Genomic DNA, 15,593 nt, shown 5'->3' on the forward strand with positions numbered 1-15,593 from the left:
GGGGTTGTGGTGGAGGGTGAGGGACCCCAACAGATATGGAAGGTGATCAGACATGGAGGGTGGGGCATTCTGGCAAAACTGACCACGCGGGATTCTTGCTAGAACCGGACTGTGCAAGGGGAGGCACAGGGGGAGCCCAGGGTGGGAGGCCTGAGCAAAAGGAGAGCTCAGGTGAGCCTGATTAGACCAGGGAGGGAGTCTCAGTTGGCGAGAAAGTGCGGTGACCCCGCTGTCTTCTCCAACCAGTCCCTCTTGGGCATGGAGTCATTGGAGTCCAGTCCTTCAGCCTCATGTAACTGCCGGGGGCAGCTTCCCTCTCCTTCCGAGGATGAGGGGTGCAGTCATCAGTGGGGTAGTGTTAGTGGGAGGGATTTTACCTCCTGTAAAAAGCAGTGTCACCTGCGGAGGCCCTAAGTGCTGATCTCTGGCGGTCCCTCACTCCTATTTTCTATTTACTTCTCTGTGTTTCTCCCAATAGGTCTGCAATGCATGTGCTGGGTTCCCTACTGAAGTATAAATACCTACAGAAGAGTGCACAGATCGTAAACATTGTATTTATGAGCCAATGCACCGATATTATCTTTTTAAGATTTTATTTATTGATTTGACAGAGAGAGACATAGCGAGAGAGGGAACACAAGCAGGGGGAGTGGGAGAGGGAGAAGCAGGCTTCCCGCGGAGCAGGGAGCCCGACATGGGGCTCGATCCCGGGACCCTGGGATCATGACCTGAGCCAAAGGCAGACGCCTAACGACTGAGCCACCCAGGCGCCCCAACGCACCGATATTAATAAAAACAAATACATCCTAGAAACTCCTTGTGCCCCCTTCCAGCCCTGCCCACCACCCAAGGATAACCACGTATGCAATGTATTTTTATTTGGGAAAAAAAATACTTAAAATTTAACCAAAGTAAAAATACATTAGAGACGGGGGAAAAATTTTTGTTTTAAGTAGGCTCCACACCCAACGTGGGGCTTGAATTCACCACTCCAAGATCATGAGTCGCAGGCTCTAGAGCCAGCCAGGCGCCCCTAGAGATGGAAGAATTTTAAATCCAGCCTTTTTTTTTTTTTTTAATCCGTGAAGGCTCTACCAACTGGGCAGAGGTGGTAAGTGCTAAGAGGTTTCTAACTGGGTTTGGCCTTGGGATATTCCTAATGGAAAGCAGAGAGGAGTCAAGAGACAATAGCCGCCAGGTCTGCTGATGACCTGGGGAATTAGGGTCACTTAGCACTGAGGCTCCCAAACGAGGCAACACATTGGAACCCCCCTGGGGATCTCCTAATGTGCAGACAAATTTGGGAACCGCTGACTTAGCATAAAAAGGGGATCTGCAGCCTGTTTCCCAAGCAGGTGGGCAAGCTCAAAGAACTCACAGAGTTCTGTAAATGCCACAGAAAACTTCTTGAAGGGCATCATGAGCTGTCATGGTCCCAGCGACTACTTCACGTTTGGGGATGAATCAGGCAGGCATAGTGCGGAAATGATGCATAACTATCACGGTCTCTCCCCACATCCTCCCAGACGCTGGCGTGGGAATGTGGGGACGGTGGCCAAGCTGGCGGCGTGAGAAGGGGCCTCCGGTTTCTGAAGCTATTACAGTCACCCCCACTAGGTGGTGTCAAAGCAGGAACGCTCGTGAATTAAAAAAGCTCAATTAAATCTTATTTCCCGGTTGAATGGTAATACAATTTTATAAGCACTTTTTCTTAATGTCTAATTGGTATTTAATTACCAGAGGATTCTATTCTCCCTTGTGTGTCCATGAAAGATAAAGTTGCCTTCCCATTAGGAGTACTTTAAGACTTCACCCTAGTGGCTAAACCTCGGATACTTGGATTGAATTACCCAGCTGCCCACCCCTCAACCCGTCCACACAGTACTTTTTTTTTCTTTTTCTGTTTTTTAATTAAAGACTTTATTTATTTGACAGAGAGAGACACAGCGAGAGAGGGAACACAAGCAGGGGGAGTGGGAGAGGGAGAGGCAGGCCTCCCGCGGAGCAGGGAGCCCGATGCGGGGCTCCATCCCACGACCCTGGGATCATGACCCGAGCCGAAGGCGGACGCCTAACGACTGAGCCACCCAGGCGCCCCCACACAGTACTTCCTGACATCAGTCAGATTTCTAACACCCTGACCATGTTTCTGTAATGACTGTTTTGGAATAGCAGTTTGGAAATTTATGGAGGAACGGAAAGGAGGAAGACATTGTCACAGGGGGAAGGGAAGGGAGGGACTGAAATGCTCTCACACCAAAGGGTAGCTGGCTTATGAATTGGTACTATGCATAAGCTGGAATCTGGGCTTGCGTTGCTGTTTGCCTTCTGTCTTTCCACCAGCCCGGATATCCCACTTGTGTGAACCCTTCCTGGGCAATCACTAGAAAGAATTAATTTTTCATCCAAGAAAGGAGCATATGTGTCTGAAAGCACAGATTCCCTAGGGAAGTGTTCCAGTTATCTGTGTCTGAGTAATAAATCACCCAAAAAACGTAGTGGCTTGAAGCAATAATTTATTGGGTTCACCGTGAGTTGACAAGGCTCAGATGGGTGGTCCGCACTTGGGGACTCATGTGGTTACAGGGGCAATGAGCTAAATGTCTGCGATGCCTCTCTCATGCAGTGATGGGGTTGTGGCTGGCTGTCAGCGAAGAGTTCAGCTGGGGCTGTCAGCCAGAGCAGCGCCCTGTGGTCTCTCCATGTGACATGGCCGCTGGGTTACAAGAGGGAATGTCTCAAGAGCATTCATTCCAAGAGATCCAGGCAGAAGCTTCGAGGCTTCTCGTGCCCCAGCCTTGGAAATCCCAGAACCTCACATGTACCACATTCTACTGCTCAAGCAAATCACTGAGTCCTGCTCAGATTCCAGGGAAGGGGATTAGGGCCCCCGCCTATGGCATGAGGAGCGGCATCAGCTTACAGACAGGGAAGGAATTGATGGCGGCCATCTTGGGAGAGTCTTGGTTACTTACCTCAAGAAGTAAGAATTGGTGCAACTTTATTTTCTTTACGATTTTCTTTATCTAAGAGAGAGAAAGAGCGAACACAAGCAGGGGCAGAGGGAGAGGACGAAGCAGGCTCCCCCCGAGCAGGGAACCCCAACGTGGGGCTCGATCCCAAGACTGCGGGATTGTGACCTGAGCCGAAGGCAGACGCTTCACTGACTGAGCCACCCAGGCGCCCCAAAATTGGTGCAACTTTAGAGAACTGCTTTGCCCTTAAGGAAACTGGTTTGTAGCTTAAGAATAGACTCCATAAGAGGCGCCTGGCTGGCTCAGTCAGTGGAGCATGGGACTCTTGCTCTTGGGGTTGTAAGTTCAAGCCCCAAGTTGGGTGTAGAGGTTACTTAAAAATAAAAATCTTAGGGGAAAAAAAAGAACAGACTCCTTCAAATATATTTTCAGGAACCCGGGTGCCCTGTTACTCAAGGCCCCGGCTTCCTTGATCTCTGTGCTTTAACTGAAACCAGCTGTCTCTGCATGACAACACTTATCCTTCAGCCGGCTCTGCTGACATTCCACTTCCCTCTTAACACACACAACTGGTTAGCCTTTAGTAAGCTCTTAATTTGTGCCAGGCAGTGTGTGCTAACTTTCATTAAGGAGCAGCTTTCACTAAGGAAACGCATCTTGTTGACGTGCACGTGAGCAAAAGATCTTGTTTTTTTCTAACAGCTGCTACCAGCTGTTCTGTCAAAATCCCTGTTCTCACTGGGCAGAAGGCACCTTGGTCTGCCTTCCAGCCATTTTTGGTTGTTAACACAGCCTCACCTTGGTGTTCAACACTTGTTCTTTTCAAAAGTCAAAGTTTTCTCAGATTACTCCCCATCCTTCCCCTCCGCAGGCCAGGCCTGAGGCCCCAGTGGGAAGAAGCAGGGACACGTATGTCTCTGATATCACTGTGTCCCCCTCTTCTGTGCTTACTTCTCTGAGGTTGAGGCCAAGAGGAGAGAAATGGAAACCAGATGTGTTCCCTATGGTGACTGGCCAGTGGCCGCGATGTGGTTGTCCTGGGCTCTGGGTCTTCACTGCCGATCTAGTTCATTCTCTAGAGCTGGGTTGCCCATTCTCAGCGCTATTGACATTTCTGGGGTTGGATCATGCTTTGTCGTGGGGGCCTGGCCTGGACATAATTTAGCAATATTCCTGGCCTCTGCCCACTAGATGCTGGTAGCTCCTCCCCAGCTTTGCAACCAAAAATGTGTACAGGCATTGCCAAATGTCCCTTGGGGGCAAAACGACCTGGTTGAGAACCAGTGCCCTGTAGACGTGATGTGGACAAGCAGGGGCCCCACAGGCCTGCCCACGAGACACTCTCTCCCAAAGGGCTCCCCTGAGTTACACATTCTTGCACATCATTGTGTAACAATATGCAGAGCATTGCCAACCAGGAAGGCTCACCCAAGCTTTGGGATCTAAGAGTTTTATTAGGGTTTCATTGCATAGGCACCTTGATTAAATTACTGACCATCGGGCGCCTGGGTGGCTCAGTTGGTTAAGCGACTGCCTTCGGCTCAGGTCATGATCCTGGAGTCCCGGGATCGAGTCCCGCGTCGGGCTCCCTGCTCGGCAGGGAGTCTGCTTCTCCCTCTGACCTTCCCCCTTCTTGTGCTCTCTCTCTTTCAAATAAATAAATAAAATCTTAAAAAAAAAATTTACTGACCATCGATTGAATGCAATCTCCAGACCCCTCTGTTCCCTCATATAACATGGTTTATCATCAATGATCTGGGGGGGCTTGGGGGGCCCACCATGAATAGCAGACATTCCTATCACTTGGGAAATTCCAAGGATCTAGAGGTGACCTCTGAGGACCCAGGGACAAAGGTCAGCCAAGTTCTTGATTACACAAAGGGTTTGTAGTGTCAGCATTGAGGGACATCTCCCAGCCAGCCCACCAGCTGGTAGTCTTCTGAACTTAAAATGTGGGATGCATTTTATTCTTGGTGGTGGGGTCTGGTAGGTAATTCTTGGAAAACAGGAAAGATCCCATCGGGCACCTCCGTCCACCTTGTCATACACGCACCATCTCATAACCCTGGGCAGGTGTTACCGTGGTCACTGTTTTATAGATGAAGAAACACAGGGGCGCCTGGGTGGCTCAGTTGGTTGGGCAAGTGCCTTCAGCTCAGGTCATGATCCTGGAGTCCCGGGATCGAGTCCCGCATCGGGCTCCCCGCTCAGCGGGGAGTCTGCTTCTCCCTCTAACCCTCCTCCCTCTCATGCTCCCTCTGTCCCATTTTCTCTCTCTCAAATAAATAAATAAAATCTTTAAAAAAAAAAAAAGAAAAAAAAAAAGAAACACTGGTGTGGGATGAGGGAGTGCCCCCAGGCGATCCAGCAGAACCAGGACTGAGTGCAGGGGCATCGGACCCCAGAGCTGTCCCCTCACGGGCCAGGGAGCCCTGACTCCTGCCCTGACAGGCACAGCATCCTCACCCCACCAGCTCCCCACACAGCCTCCACAAACACCTGTCTTCCTCCTGAAAAGCTCTCCCTGCTCTCATGCTGTGCTGTGGGCGGGAGGGGCTCCCCCTCTTCTCATCTGGGACATCTCTGGTCTCCAACCACAATCTTCTCGGCTCCCACTCCTTCTGAGAATATGGAGGACCTTGGGATCTGAGAACTGGACCCTGCCACAATCTCTCTCTGGCCTAGAACATTCTGCATCCTCAGCTGACCTCAGCCCCCACTCTCAGGGCTGCGGGTAGACCATACTGCTTCTCACATGCTGAAGTCCATTATGCCCATCTGTGCTGTTTTCTCCCTCCTATGGCCACACTTTCATTCAGGCCTACCTTCATTTTTTATTTTATTTTTAAAGATTTTATTTCTTTTAAATAATCTCTACACCCAACATGGGACTCGAACTCACAACCCCAAGATCAAGAGGCACATGCTCCACCAACTGAGCCAGCCAGATGGCCCTTGGCCTATCTTTGTTTTTGTTTTTTTTTTTTAAGGTTTTAAGATAGAGAGAGAGAGAGAAAGAGAGAGAAGGAGAGCATAAGCAGGGGGAGCAGTAGAGGGAGAAGGAGAAGCAAACTCCCTGCTGAGCAAGGAGCCCAATGTGGGACTTGATCCCAGGACCCTAAGATCATGACCTGAGCAGAAGGCAGACGCAAAACCGACTGAGCCACCCAGGTGTCCCCTTTCTTTTTTTTTTTTAAGATTATTTATTTAGAGACACCTGGGTGGCTCAGTTGGTTAACCGTCTGCCTTCAGCTCAGGTCATGATCCCAGGGTCCTGGGATCCAGCCCTGCGTCAGGCTCCCTGCTCACTGGGGAGTGCTTCTCCCTCTCCCTCTGCCGCACCCCCTTCTTGTGCTCTCTCACTCTCTCTCTCAAAAAAATAAATAAAATCTTTAAAAATAAACAAATAAAAATAATGTAACAAATGTGGTTCCTTTTCCTGATTGCCTCCTGATGAATAAATATGTATAAACATTTCTCACCTCCCTTCGCTTCATAGTTCATACATGCCAGACCCTATTCTAACTGCCTGACATGTATTAACAAGCTTACCCATTACAAAACCCTTCTAGGTAGGAATTATTATATATATAATATAATATTATATATAATAGTCAAGAGTCCGATGCTTAACCGACTGAGCCACCCAGGCGCCCCCCTCTGCTCATTTTGTAAAGAATATCCTCTTTGAAGTTTGAAGTGAGACTTCACTTGACCAGTTTCAGTTTTTTCTTTCTCTGTAAGACCCGTCTGATCCTTGAGTGTCCAGACCCGCTGACTGTTTCCTGCAAGAACGAAACCGCTCTGCTCAGCACAAGGTGACATTTTCCATATTCAACCTAATTTCGGTCTTCAAGTCTAAGAAAACAATGATAGTGCTGATAAATGAACTGCTGGTTCAGCACGATCAGTAGAAACATGATCTCCTCTGTTCTAACAACGTGAAGACGAGGGTGGGGGGACAGGTTCAGGTTGGGCGGGAAGAATTGTCCAAGAAGGGTCTGAATAAGACAAAGAGAGGTGTGTTTAGGATTGCTCAGCCTTGGCCCCTGATGGATGAATGATTTGGAAGGCAAGGTCATCTTTGGAACAAAAGAGAACAGTTCAGGCAATGATTCAGGAGTTTTGCATCCACGATGCACCACTCCCACTTGAACTTTGGAAAAATATGAAGCCTTTCTCTGTTTTCTTTCTCTGAACAGGCCTCAGCAAGCTGAGACGGAATGATCTCTATTTCTAAAAATAATACCAACTTGGATCTCGGAGCTGATTCTCTCTATAGGACACCAGAAACCATGCTGGGGGCAAGAGCAAAATACTGAGCAGACAGAGCCAAGTATGCAGGGAGTGACCCTTCCCAACTTCAGCAAGGACAGTGGTAGGGAATAGCTGCTGAGCTGACCGCTGGAAAACCTGAAATGGAATGACAGTGAAGAGTCCTCAGTAGGACAGAACCCACCTGTCATGGGGTTTTTAGTAACTCTTGCTGGAGGCCTTTGGAAGCATTACAGGGTCTCACAAATATCCATACATCATTGAAGACTTTGGTTCAACTAGAAACCTTCTGGTGCTTTCTAGTGACTTCTAGAACTTCTGCAGAAGCTCCTGCCAAGCAAGAGTTGATTCCTTGCCCATATCACCAGATTTCAAGCAGCACTGGCAAGATGAGAGAAAGACATGGAAGGAGGAAAAAGGCCAGAGGCAGAAGAGCCTGAGAAGGTAGGAGATGAACGTTGAGGACAGAGGTTCTAACAAGTCATGGACCAAATAACTGAGAAAGTCACAAGGTGCCTGGCTCAAGTGTGCACATTTCAGGTTCAAGAGGGTCTAGGCTCTTTAACAGCGAAAACCGTCAAACAGTACAAATATCCAACAATAGCTGAGGTCCGTCAATAAACTGGGACATTATCGGGGGGTAGAGTCTCTTTACTGCCCCAGGGACTCTCAGAGAGGCTGCAGGTTGCCCAGAATGGGCGTGGTCTTGGGAGCCAGACTCTGGGAGCCGACTCTTAACAGCTGTGTGACCTTGAGCAAATAATTATGTCTTCCTTTGCCTCCGTTTTTCTCCTATAATGTAAATGAGCAGAGGGGAGCGCGTGGGTGGCTCAGTAGGTTGAGCATCGGACTCTTGATTTTTGGCTCAGGTCATGATCTCAGAGTTGTGAGATCGAGCCCCACATCAGGCTCCATGCTGGGTGTGGAGCCTACTTAAGATTTCTTCTCTCTCTCTCAAAAAAAAAAAAAAAAAGATTCTCCCTCTTCCCTGTCCCACCCCCGCTCACTCTCTCTCTCTTAAAAAAAAAAAAAAGGACCCCTTTCTCCTAATTTCAGACCCTATATCAGAGTTCTCCAGAGAAACAGAACCGACATTACATGTAATATAAACATTATATCTACAACATTGTATGTAGATGGACATCCAAAATCTGATGGAGTAAGGCTTGCAGACTGGAGACTCAGGGAAGAGATGCAGTCTGAGTCCAAAGACAGTCAGCTGCCAGAATCCCCTCTTGCTCCAAGAGGTCAATCTCTGTTTTAGCCAGGCCTTCAGCTGATTAGATGTGGCCCACCCACATTATGGAAGGTAATCTACTCACAATCCACCAATTTAAACGTTAACCTGATCCAAAAAATACCTTCATTTGGGGCACCTGGCTGGCTCAGTTGGTGGGATGTGTGACTCTTGATCTCAGGGTTGTGAGTTTGAGCCCCATGCTGGGTGTAAAGATTACTTAAAAATAAAATCTTTTTTTTTTTAAAGATTTTATTTATTTATTTGAGAGAGAGAATGAGAGATAGAGAGCACGAGAGGGAAGAGGGTCAGAGGGAGAAGCAGACCCCCCGCTGAGCAGGGAGCCCGATGTGGGACTCGATCCCAGGACTCCAGGATCATGACCTGAGCCAAAAGCAGTCGCTTAACCAACTGAGCCACCCAGGCGCCCCAAAAATAAAATCTTAAAAAAAAAAACCTTCACAGAACTCTCTAGAATGATGTTTTACCAAATACCTGGGCACCATGGTCCAGCCAAGTTGATCATCAAATGAACCATTGTAGACCCCTAGGAATTTACACAAGGAAAAGCTTTTGGAGTTAAGTCTGGTGGGAGATGAAATGAACAGAAGCTTAGTAGGTACAACCTTGTCTCAGCTTGCAGTCGCCCAGCAGCAGGTACCGCGACAAGAATGTGTGACTAGTTTATGTGGGAAGTGAAACCAGGGAGCACCAATAGGGAAGAGAAAGAAGATGGTAAAGGTGTGGGGGGGGGCGCTGTGTGACTGAGCAGGTTATGGCCCAGGACAGCTGGGGAGACTCAGAGTTGTCCCCAGGGAGTGGCAAGGAGCTGGGCTTTCACTCCCTGGCTCTTCTCTGGGCAGCCCTGTGACTCGCTGGACCAAGGCCTTTTGACACTGCTGCTTCGAAACAGGGGGAGATCTGTCAGCTCTCACTTTGTCTCCACAAAAATACGCACAGATCATTTCTTTTTTCTTTTCTTTTTTTTAAAGTAGGCTCCATGGGCGCCTGGGTGGCTCAGTCGTTAAGTTAAGCGTCTGCCTTCGGCTCAGGTCATGATCCCAGGGTCCTGGGATCGAGTCCCACATCGGGCTCCCTGCTCCGCGGGAAGCCTGCTTCTCCCTCTCCCACTCCCCCTGCTTGTGTTCCTGCTCTCGCTGTGTCTCTCTCTGTCAAATAAATAAACAAAATCTTAAAAAAAAAAAAAAAAAAGTAGGCTCCATGCCCAGTGTGGAGCCCAACGGGGGGCTTGAACTCACGACCCAAGATGAAGACCTGAGCCAAGATCAAGAGTCGGATGCTTAACTGACTGAGCCACGCAGGCGCTCCCCACACAGATCATTTCTAAATCGGTTTGCTTGCCACATAGTTCAAGCTACATTGTATATGAGCACCTCCCAAATCATCAGTGATTCCTTAAGAAGCCAACTTTTTGAGAGCTGCCAAATATTCTGCTGCGTGGAGGTGCCGTAATTTAGTCAGCCCTTGTGTTATTAAGGGGCAATGGGTTGCTTCTCACTTTCCTGCGGCTAAATGGAGTAGCTGCTCTTCAGTTGTGGGTTCTTTCTCTGGGCACTGAGAAGCGGGCTGTGCTGTCACTTCACGCCTCTCCTCAGGGAAGCCCCTGAAATGTTGCCGTGGGGGCATCGGCCCTGGGAGCCACACACGACGAATATTGTGACGTGGTGTGAGCATCACCACTCCGCAGGAGGAGGACGTATCTACCTGGGCAGCAGAGGACGATAAACCAGACTAAGGCCAAGACCGCCTGATAGTCATGATGCTGAGGCATCACACCCTCCCGAGGGCTTGGCCTGACTGACCCTCAGCAGCCCCGAGGCATCCTGGAGTTGCTGCAAAGCCCAGGCAGGGCTGGGAGATGGGTCCCCGGGAAAGCATTTATCAAACACTAACTGTGCACCAGGGGCTGTGCTAACCGGGCAGGACCTAGTAATGGGACCACGTGGCAGCGACCTCGCAAGGAGCTCAAGGACCAATAGGGGGCACTATGGAGCGACTAACTGGTTATACCCAAGACCTGCTCTCCCCTCTTGCTGAGCACATGGCTGCCCAGCTAGAAATAATGACCGTCTCCAGCCTCGTTTGCAGGCTCACCCCAGGACTGAGTCCACAAACACATGTTGAGCACCTACTATGTGCCAGGACCTGGAATATTTTGGGAGCCACCAGGATGCCACATTAATTATTTACATAGAAAATAAAGTGTGGCTTTCCAACCAGGGCCCGGCAGAATGGCTCCAGTGAAGAAGGGTGGCGAGAAGAAGGGCCGTCCTGCCCTCAACGAGGTAGTGACCAGAGAATAGAGAATACACCATCAACATTCACAAGCGCATCCATGGAGTGGGTTTCAAGAAGCGTGCCCCTCAGGCAAAGAGATCCGGAAATTTGCCGTGAAGGAGACGGGAACTCCAGATGTGCGCATTGACACCAGGCTCAACAAAGCTGTCTGGGCCAAAGGAATAAGGAATGTTCCATACCGTATCCATGTGTGGTTGTCCAGAAAACGTAATGAGGATGAAGATTCACCAAACAAGCTCTACACACTGGTTACCTATGTACCTGTCACCACTTTCAGAAATCTACAGTTAATGTGGATGAGAACTAATCGCTGATTGTCAAATGAAGGTATAAAACTGAAAAAAAAAAAAAGTGTGGTGTGGGGTGGGGCACCTGGCTGCCTCAGTTGGTGGAACATGCAACTCTTCGATCTCGGGGTTGTGAGTTCGTGCCCCATGTTGGGCATAGAGATTATCTATTTTTCAATTTAATTTAATTTTTAATTTTTTTTTAAGAGAGAGAGAATGCCTGCAGTGGGAGGGAGGAGCAGAGGGAGAGGGAGAGAGAATCTTAAGCAGGCTACCTGCTCAGCATGGAGCCTGACACAGGGCTCAATCTCACGACCCTGAGATCATGACCTGAGCTGAAATCAAGTGTCAGATGTTTAACCGACTGAGCCACCCAGGCCCCGAGATTACTTTAAAAAAAAAAAAATCTTTAGGAACGCCTGGGTGGCTCACCTGTTCCTTAAGCGTCTGCCTTCAGCTCAGGTCATGATCCCAGGGTCCTGGGATCGAGCCCCGCATCGGGCTCCCTGCTCCGCGGGAAGCCTGCTTCTCCCTCTCCCACTCCCCCTGCTTGTGTTCCCTCTCTCGCTGTGTCTCTTTCTGTCAAATAAATAAATAAAATCTTTTTTTTTAAAGACACTCTCTATGATTAAAGGGTTTATTTTTTTTAAGATTTTTTATTTATCCGTTTGAGAGAGAGACACAGCAACAGAGGGAACACAAACAGAGGGAGCAGGAGAGGGAGAAGCAGCCTTCCTGCCGAGCACGGAGCCCGATGCGGGGCTCGATCCCAGGACCCCGCGATCACGACCCGAGCCGAAGGCATACGCCCAACGACTGAGCCAAAAAAATCTTAAAAAAAGAAAATAATCTGGGGAAGACTTTCAACAGTATAATCCAAATGTTCAGTTTTATTTTTTTTAAAGATTTTATTTATTTATTTATTGAGAGAGAGAAAGAGAGTTCACGAAGGGGAGGGGTAGAGGAGGAAGAGAGAGTCTCCAGCGGACTTCCCGCTGAGCACGGAGCCCAGTGCAGGGCTTGTTCTCATGACCCTGAGATCACCACCCAAGCCGAAATCAAGAGCCAGACGCTCAACCAACTGAGCCACCCAGGAGCCCCCAAATGTTCATTTTTAATGAAGCATCACATTAAAACAGAACATGGCTCTGCTGTTCTTGATCCCAAGCTGAGATTACCCACCTCCCCTGAGGGTGCTTCTGGTGACAGTAGGTGCCCAAATCCCAGTTTCATCCTGAGACAGTCTAGGAGCCTGGCTGTTTTCCGGGGACCATGAGATGGCTCCCAAATGGTTATCCCAAACTCATCTTTTGTAGCCCTCCCCATCTCATCAGTGGAGGGATAAGGGATGTTTGTAGGAACTTTGGCACTGGGTCTTTGTGAGGGTGAGTACTTCCCAACCTTACAGTTTGTGATTTCTTATCGAGACTTGTACAATTGAGATGGGCTGGCTGCACCCGATGGATCCAGAGATAGATCCAGTCCAGAGATAGGGATGCAAGGATGAACAGAGTCCATCCCTGCCTTTTGGAGTTAAGTCTGGTGGGAGATAAACAATCACTCAACCAGTGAGGACCAGTTGGGGACAGGCTAAGCTGCTCTCCGAGCCGATCCGACCTTACCGGCGTGTGTAACAGAGCAGAGGTGGGTGGTCTAAGCGCCCCAGGTGGTGAGTTGGCTCTTCCATCCTCAACATGTGGCCTCCCTCTCTGGACCAACAGCGCATGTGCCAGGGGTGTCGATTCCCGACAGTGGAAGACCAGGGGGGAGGAGAGGCCTGGGCACTTCCATTCTCCCTCGACTGGCCAAATGCGGGCACGTGGCTGTATTAGCTGCAAGGAAGGCTGGGCCAGGACCCCAGCTGGGCTGGTTCTAACACTAAAAGGAAGAAAGGAGAAAGGATATAGGGTCATGACTGGTGGTCTTCACAAGAATAAGGATAAAACTGAAGACACAGGAATGGACGGGCGAGATCACAGGGAGGTTTGTCTTTATTCTAAAAGTGACAGGCAGCCACGGATAGGTTTTGAGGGGAGTCACTATCACGTCCGTATATGTAAAGCTTGCTCCAGCTTATGTGGAGAATGTATTACTAAGTATTTTCCAAACTTGTTGAATCAGAAGCATCAGAAAGAAGCATGGACTCCGATCCATCAGGGGATTCTTAGGACAGATTAAGTGGAGGACATCCCAGATGAGAAAGGATGAGAAAGAGATCACTATGAAGGAACCCACAGGCCCCCCCCCCCCCCGCTGACCCTAGTGAGGGGCCTGGGGCGGGGGGGGGGGGGGGGGGGGCTGGGAGGGATGCCAGAGGTAATTTGGAAGGTAGAAAAGACAAAGCTTGTTACGGCTCTCTGGAACCCCCTTCCTCTGCCCTCCTGTGTGTGTGTGTGTGTGTGTGTGTGTGTGTGTGTGTGTGTGTGGTGAGTTTGTTTGCTTTTTGCCGTCTGCAGTAGGCAGAATAAGAGCCCCCCCAGAGATGCTGACATCCTGTCCTCAGAACCTGTGAACAGGTTACTTCATAGGGTGATAGGGACTTCACGGATGTGAAGTGACGGTCCTGGAGAGGGGAGATTCTACCGCATATCCGCATATCCCGTTGAGTCCAGTGAAATTACAGGGGTCCTTATCAGAGGGAGGTAGGAGTGGCAGAGTGGGAAAGGACATGACAATGGAAGGGCAGATCAGAGAGAGAGATTTGAAGATGCTGGTTTTCAAGAGGGGGGGCCACGAGCAACGGATGCACGTAGCCTCGAGAGAGTGGAAAAGGCAAGGAAACAGATTCTCCTCCGGAACCTCCAGAAGGAATGCAGCCCTGCCAACACCGTGATTTTAGGGCTTATGACCTCAACGACTATAAAGTCATAAATTTGTATTGTTTTAGGCCACTATGTTTGTGGTACTTTGTTACTGCCGCAAGAGGAAAAACCTGCTAACGTACTACATAAATTATTCATTTATGATGTTTGTTCATTTTTTTTTTTTAATCTCTCTTCCCCTGCTAGATTGTACCCCTCCAGGGTAGGAATTTCTGTCTTGGGGCAGCTGGGTGGCTTAGTCGTTAAGCGTCTGCCTTCAGCTCGGGTCATGATCCCAGGATCCTGGGATCGAGCCCCGCATCAGGCTCCCCGCTCAGCGGGAAGCCTGCTTCTCCCTCCCCCACTCCCCCTGCTTGTGTTCCCTCTCTCACTGTGTCTCTGTCAAATAAATAAAATCTTAAAAAAAAAAAAAAAGGAATTTGTCTTTTTTTTTTTTTCTTTACTAAAGTATCCCAAACACCTAAAACGGGCCTGGCAAATAGCAGGTGCTGAGTAAATGTTAACACATGGATAAGCGGATAGATGTAGAAAGCGAGGGGAAGAAAAGAGTAAAAGACAATAAATCGTGGGATTTATTGGCTGGGAACCTCATGGTCACGTTCACTCACAGGGGGAATAGAGGAGGAGGTACAGTTCAAGGAGACCTGAGCAAATGAACATGGTACAGGGGTCCTGGGGGATACAGATAGGAAAATGAGAAGGGAAGTGGTTTCCTTTTGTTTTAGAAAGGAATATAAGGTGTGGGGTGCCTGGCTGGCCCAGTCAGAGCATGTGACTCTTGATCTCAGTGTTGTGAGTTTGAGCCCCACGTTTGGTGTAGAGATTACTTAAAAATAAAAGCTTAAAAAAAAAGGGTGACAAGGCTTATGGTTAAATAACTTGGGGGGCACCTGGGTGGCTCAGTCGGTTAAGCCTCTGACTTTGGGTTTTGACTCAGGTCATGATCTCAGGGTCATGGGATGGAGCCCCACCGCAGGCTCCTGCTCAGCTTGGGGTCCGCTTGAGATCTTTCTCTCTCCCTCTGCCCCTCGCCCTCCCCACTAGAGCACTCTCTCTCAAAAATAAATAAATAAAATCTTTAAAAAATAATTTGGCGGGCGCCTGGGTGGCTCAGTTGGTTAAGCGACTGCCTTCGGCTCAGGTCATGATCCTGGAGTCCTGTGATCGAGTCCCGCATCGGGCTCCCTGCTCAGCGGGGAGTCTGCTTCTCCCTCTGACCCTCCCCCCTCTCGTGCTCTCTCTCTCACTCTCTCTCAAATAAATAAAATCTTTAAAAAAAATAAAAATAAAAAATAATTTGGCTTAGGCTATTTAGCTCATGTGCTTTAAAATTTTTTATTTTATTTTATTTTATTATTATTATTTTTTAATTTAACCTGTCCCAAGGGGAGGGAGAGGGTGGGTGGGGCAGTAATTCTGGAAAGCCAGCCGAATGTGGACCAGGCTGCTGTGGGGCCCCAGGGTAGTTCAATTTCCAAATCCTGAAGCTTCAGGGCTGTGAGCCTTCCTGAGGTGATGAGTCACAATCTATTGTTCCCTCAGGCCCAATGTCACAGCAGGCAGAGTCCCTAAAAGATATTTTCAGAAGACGGTACTGTGTGTGTTGAGAAGCACAACACCGGCCTCCCTCCCCAATCCTGGGGCAGCTGATAACTAGTGACCCAAAGGCTTCCCCTCC

General features: G+C 49.0%; 1 long non-coding RNA gene across 1 annotated transcript; it reads left to right on the forward strand.

Annotated features, from left to right (window-relative positions):
• The first annotated feature begins 6,391 nt into the window (after positions 1-6,391).
• On the forward strand, positions 6,392-11,695 carry LOC141371337 (uncharacterized). Its single transcript, XR_012376224.1, has 3 exons — positions 6,392-6,793; positions 7,178-7,694; positions 9,701-11,695. It is a non-coding gene; the product is annotated as an uncharacterized lncRNA (long non-coding RNA).
• Positions 11,696-15,593: the final 3,898 nt, after the last annotated feature.

The sequence above is a fragment of the Callorhinus ursinus genome, unplaced genomic scaffold (assembly GCF_003265705.2).
Source record: "Callorhinus ursinus isolate GAN/ISIS: 27379988/994484 unplaced genomic scaffold, GSC_fseal_2.0 scaffold68, whole genome shotgun sequence".
In the NCBI taxonomy this organism is placed as follows: Eukaryota; Metazoa; Chordata; class Mammalia; order Carnivora; family Otariidae; genus Callorhinus; species Callorhinus ursinus.